The sequence below is a fragment of the Solanum tuberosum genome, unplaced genomic scaffold, assembly GCF_000226075.1.
Source record: "Solanum tuberosum cultivar DM 1-3 516 R44 unplaced genomic scaffold, SolTub_3.0 scf00203, whole genome shotgun sequence".
In the NCBI taxonomy this organism is placed as follows: Eukaryota; Viridiplantae; Streptophyta; class Magnoliopsida; order Solanales; family Solanaceae; genus Solanum; species Solanum tuberosum.
Window position 1 is genome coordinate 775,438 of NW_006239129.1, and position 6,326 is coordinate 781,763.

A 6,326-nucleotide genomic window follows, 5' to 3' on the forward strand; every position below is an offset into this window, starting at 1 on the left:
GTTATTGGCCACCTAATAATTTGTGTGCTAGGAGATAGGACCCTCCAAAATAGACCCTCGATAAAAGGCTTCACATGGAAATTTCGGATTTTGATACGGTTGCTCTAAAATTTGGGTTAGACCCATTTCCTACTCAATTTGACCCCCTAAACAAGAATAAGAAGTCGGATTTTCGAAAAACGAAATGGATTTTTTTATATATAGCTAAACAAGTTTCCGGTAACTTCTGAAGCACATTTATAAGAACTTTTTGGGTCATTTCAGGAAATAAAATTCTGGGACGTGACTTTTATTGACGACTCAACCTACGGACCATGGGTCTATCTACTGTCTGTGGGTCCCCTCCATTGGTCAACACTTAGAACTTTTCCAACAGCAGCTAGAACATTCACTCTCAGATCAGCAACGACGGACATGTATAACGGACCGTAGGTTGACCTACTGTCCATCGGTCCTCTTCCGTGGCTTCACACTTAAGATTTTCATCAGGTACTGGAACTTCAACTCTCTAAACACATTCGACCGATGTGCAGGACGGCCCGTAAGTCAACCTACGGTCTGCAGATCGCTTCGTAGTTCCACACAAGGTCAAATGATTGGGAGGGAGTTTTGGACATGGGGGGTGCTTTAAAAATGAAGGGGTTTTATTTAGAATGGGTGGGTCAACCTACGGACCGTAGGTTCTGTCTGTAGGTCACTCTGACACCTAGAAAATTCAGAACCCTTGCCTGGGTTCTACGGACGCCATTCACGGTCCGTGGATGGACCAACAGAATGTCTATGGGGTCCGTAGATCACTGCACAACTATTTTTCTGCAGATTTTGCCTTTTATCCCTGCACAAGTAGCAACCAGTATGACTTTCTTTTTACATACTGTAGACACTTTTTAGACACAGACCCTATTCTATATCTAGCCAACACTAATTCAAACATAAAACACATATCTAAAGAGTTACAAAAATTAAAATAAATGACGAAAACTCCTATATCGAAAAGAAAAACCTATAGTTGGCTAGATTGTACATCTTGGGTTGCCTCCCAAGCAACGCTTGATTAAACGTCACGGCACGACGCAAATACCTTGATTACTCATACTTCATCAAGATAGTTGGCCTCAATTACTTCTTGCACACTCTCCGATTTCCCCGTGTAGATCTTGATTCTTTGCCCGTTCACTTTCAACCTTGTTCTTAAGCTCGACTGCTCCATGTCGAAATACTTGAGTGACTCAGAATGGCCCGGTCCACTTGGACTTGAGCTTTCCAGGAAACAATCGCAGTCTTGAGTTGAATAAAAGCACTAGATCACCCACAACAAATTCACCTTTTCAATCTTTTGATCATGATACTTCTTCATCTTCTCCTTGTACAAGGCTTAACTTTCATAAGCTTTTAGGAGAAACTCATCAAGCTCATTCATGTCATTCACTTTTTGGCTCGATACGGCACCCCAATCCAAATTCAATTTCTTTAGCACCCACATGGCCTTAAGCTCTAGCTCTACCAGCAAATGGCACGACTTCTGATATACAATTTAATAAGGGGACTTACTTATGGGAGTCTTGAATGCGGTGCGATAGGCCCATAGAGCATCATCAAGCCTCCTTGACCAATCCGTTCTATTGGCGTTCACAGTCTCTGCAAGGATTTTCTTTATCTCTTTATTTGACATTTCAACTTACCCACTAGAGTGCGGATAGTAAGGAGTGGCTACATTGTGAAGGACTCCATATTTCTCTAGCAATGCCTGGCACAAATTATTATAAAAGTAGGAACCTCCATCGCTGATAATCGCCAGAGGTGTACCAAATCTGTAGAAGATACTCCTTTTCGGGAATGCGGTGACACTCTTACCTTCTTCGTTTGACAGCGCAATTGCTTTCACCCATTTCGACACATAATCAACCGCAACAAGAATATACTTCATCCCATGTGAACTCACAAATAGACCCATGAAGTCAAGTCCCCACACATAAAAAAACTCAATCACCAATATTGGATTCATACGTAGCTCTTGCCTCTTAGAAATTCCTCATTCTCTTTGGCAGGGATCAGAAGACTTGGCGAAATCATGAGCATCTTGGTGGATGGTAGGCCAGTAATACCCACACTGCAAGACTTTATGCGCAGTCTGAGTACTACTATGATGCCCACCAACAGGCGATGAATGACACGCCTCTAGTATACTCATCATCTCAATCTCGGTCACACAGCTATGAATAATCCCATCAGCACAAATACGAAACAAGTAAGGCTCATCCTAAAAGACCTTCTTCACATCATGCATACACTTTTTCCTTTGGTCAAATGACAAATCTGATGGAACCAGATCACTTGCCAAGTAGTTAGTAAAATATGCGAACCCAGTAGTAAGATCAACGAAAGAAACTAATACATGTTCATCTGGAAATGCATCATTAATTTCAGCCCCATCTCCTAACTTGAGCGTAGCTTCCTCCTCCAATCTGGAAAAATGGTCGGCAACTTGATTTTCTGTCCCCTTTCTGTCTTTCTCCTCAACATCGAACTCTTCTAGTAACAATACACATCTAATCAACCTCGGTTTTGCATCCTTTTTAGCCATCAAATACCTCAATGCAGAATGGTTAGTATGCACTATGACCTTAGTACCAAGGAAGTAGAATCAAAATTTCTCGAATGGGAAAACCACAACAATGAGTTCCTATTCAGTCACCGTATAGTTCTTTTGAGCCATATTTAGCGCTTTGCTGACATAGTAAATCGGATGAAGAATCTTCTCTAGCCTCTATCCCAATACCACACCAAGCGCCACTCCACTCTCATCACACATCACTTCAAAAGGTTGCCCCCAATCTGGTGAAATAGTGATAGGTGCGGAAACTAGCTTTGGTTTCAAATGGTTAATATGCACTATGACCTCAGTACCTTGGCCAAATGAATCAAACAACCATCAAACGAGTCACCTACCACAGAGAAATCATCAAAAAATACCTCAATAGTGTCCTCCACCATATCTGAAAATATAGACATAATGCAACACTGGATGGTTGCTGGAGCATTACACAACCCAAATGGCATCCTTTTGAAGGAAAAAGTCCCATAAGGGCAAGTGAAAATGGTCTTTTCTTGGTCTTCTGGAGCAATGGAGATCTGATTGTGGCCTGAATACACATCAAGAAAGCAATATGAACCATTACTAGCAAAATGATCCAGCATCTAATCCATGAACGACATCAGAAAGTTATGCTTTTCTATCCAGGCATTCAATTTGAGAAAGTCCATGCATACTCTCCATCTAGTCACTGGTCGCATTGGAACATGCTCATTTTTTGCATTAGGAACCACAGTAATACCACCTCTCTTAGGTATTGACAAAATAGGACAGACCCAACTACTATCTTCGATGGGGTATATGACTCCAGCATCAAACCATTAAATGATTTCCTCTTTCACTAGCTCTTGCATAGGCGGATTTAGTCTCCTTTGGTGCTCAATACTAGGCTTGCTGTCCAGCATGAGTTGGATTTTATGACAACAAATGCCCGAAGGAGTCCCAATAATGTCCGTAATAGTCCATCCAATAGCCCCTTTGAACCTCTTCAACACAGAAACCAATGCCTCAACTTGTACCTCACTCAAATCGGTTGCAATGATGACGGGTAAAGTACCATCTCTCCCCAAGAATACATACCTCAAATTAATTGGTAAAGCCTTGAGCTCCAATTTTGAAACCTCTTTAACAAATGGTTTTGAAGGTGGAGAGTCGTGATTCTTCATATCTAGCTCCAATTTCTTTGGTTTTGAATGAAATTCGAACCTATCAAGTGCGGAAATTATTTCATCATAGTCTTCAATACCATCACCCTCAAAATTCATCATTACCACTGCCAATGCATCAACACCCAACCTATCTTCAGTAGACACATCAAAACCTCACTCCACAATATGAGTCACCACTAATACTGACTTCATATCCTTTTCATGCTTCATAGACCTACAGATATCGAAATTTACCTCTTCATTATTCAATCGGAACTTCATCTGCCCTCTCTTGGTATTGACCAATGCGCACCCCGTAGCAAGGAATGGTCTCCCTATGTAACACTCCGGAAATGATAGGTTGAACTAGAGCCTACACGTAAGGTCCTAAATTTTTTAATGACTCCCCGAATGTTATAATTCGTTTAGGGTGTGAGATGTGGTCTAATTGAGGTTTAGCTGAGAGACAAGTGCCATGGCAAAGGGGCCAAGCCAAGGCCAAAGGACAAGGCTTCCCCAGCCAAGAAGCTCACTGCCTCACCTTTACGAAGGGGACCACGGACCGTGCTCCTCACCATGGCACATGAAGGGGCTCGTGAAGCTTCCTTGGCCATGGGAAAAAGGCCACCCTTTGGCCATGCCACTGCCTCAACCACCATGGAAGGAGCCACGGCTCGTGGAGTCCTCTATGAAGATGCCTTAGGAAGTTGGCCTCAAGGTCCAAGAAGCAAGCTTTGAAATCATCAATTAACCATCAATATAATCTTAATATGACATTAGTAAACCTTTGAAATCATTCAATAGAAGAACCCATAAGATTGAGTAAAACCCTTGAAATTTCATGCACTTGAAAACTTTGAAAACATATTTGGAATTGACTCTAGGGTGAAAACTAACCCAAGATGAAGGATCACCATACCTTTTACTACGATTTTCCCAATAAATTCGATGAAGAAACCCTTTACTCCAAACCCTAGCTCCCACTTCTTCTTCTTCTTCTTCTTCTTCTTCTTCTTCCTTTAGTTAGAGAGAGAAATATTGAGAGAGAAGAACTTTGGGGTTTTGACCTGGGACCTTTGATTAATGACGTAAAAATAGGTGTTAAAATACTTAAAACTATATATATATACATGATATATATCTATTTAAAATGACCCCACATCAATACATATTAATTAAGAAATTACCAAAACCCCTAAATTAGGCAGCCCCGTCAGGGACAACGCCTACTTGTACGGGCCGTGAGGGACACCATGGGTCATAGTGGTTCCCATGGTCCTTGAGGCAGTGGGCCTCCCTTCTTTGCCAAGACCTCCAAGGCCAAGGCAACTCTACGGAAGCTCCCACGATTCGTTGTCAACACCATGAGTAGTGGTGATGCTCGTGAACCATGGGGCAGCAACTAGGCAAAGTTTCCTTGCCTCCTTGGAGGCTAAGTGAGCCTCACAGCCAGGTTGATAGACTGTCTAGGGCACCACGGCTAGTGGTGGTGCCCGTGGTCTTTGGGGTAGTAGCTCCCTCAACTTGCAACACCTCCGACCAGCTAAGGCAACCCCACGAGCCTTCCCACGGCCCATGGTCATGACCACGAGTCGTGAAGTGGCTCGTGAAGGGGAGCCTTGTTTTGGCACCCTTCTAGAGCCTACTGCCTAGCCACCACGGGTGGCACCACAGCTCGTGGTGACCACCACGGGTCGTGAAGACCCTCGTGGACTAGGGAGGCATATCTTTTGTAGTCAATTCAAAGTTATATATTTCTTCTATAGTTAATATCGTATCCCATATTTGTATTTTTATATTTTTTGCCTTATATGTAATCATGCTTCCTTCATTATTAAATCCTGTTACTACTATCGCTGTTTTTAATTTTTCCCATTTATCTTCATGTAAACAATTGTATTTACATATATTAGCTTCTGCTCCCGTATCTATCATTGGTGTATAATATCTGTTGTAATATCCCTCTATTATTATCTTTGCAAGTATGTATATTTTCATACTAAGGTTCTTTTTATTATTACTCTTTTATTTTCATAATATATTGTTAACTGTTTCTCTTCTAGATTATATGGTTTTACTTGTTCTAGCCATTTTATTCCTAAAATGATATTTTAATTTCCTTGATATATTTTAAATTTTATTACTATTGGTACTCCTCCAATAATTATTTCCTTTCCTGTATTTTCTTCGTTATACATTAATAGGAGCAAAAAGAGTAAATAACAAAAAACAAAAAACAACAGAATGGATAAAAGGAAGTGAAAAATTACACAAAAATTAGAAAATATTAATGAGGAAGACCCAAAGATAGAATTAATTATATTTTCTATAGATAAAGTAAAAATAATTCAAGATAAGTTAGAATTATTATATAGTGAAGATCCTTTACAAGGATCAGAGAAAAATAAAACAAAAGTAAAAATTGAGCTAATTGATAATAATAGCATAATAACCCAAAAACCATTAAAGTATAATTTTAATGATTTAACAGAATTTAAGATACATATAAATGAATTACTAGAAAAAGGATATATACAAGAAAGCAATAGTAAACACACAAGCCCGGCATTTATCGTAAACAAACA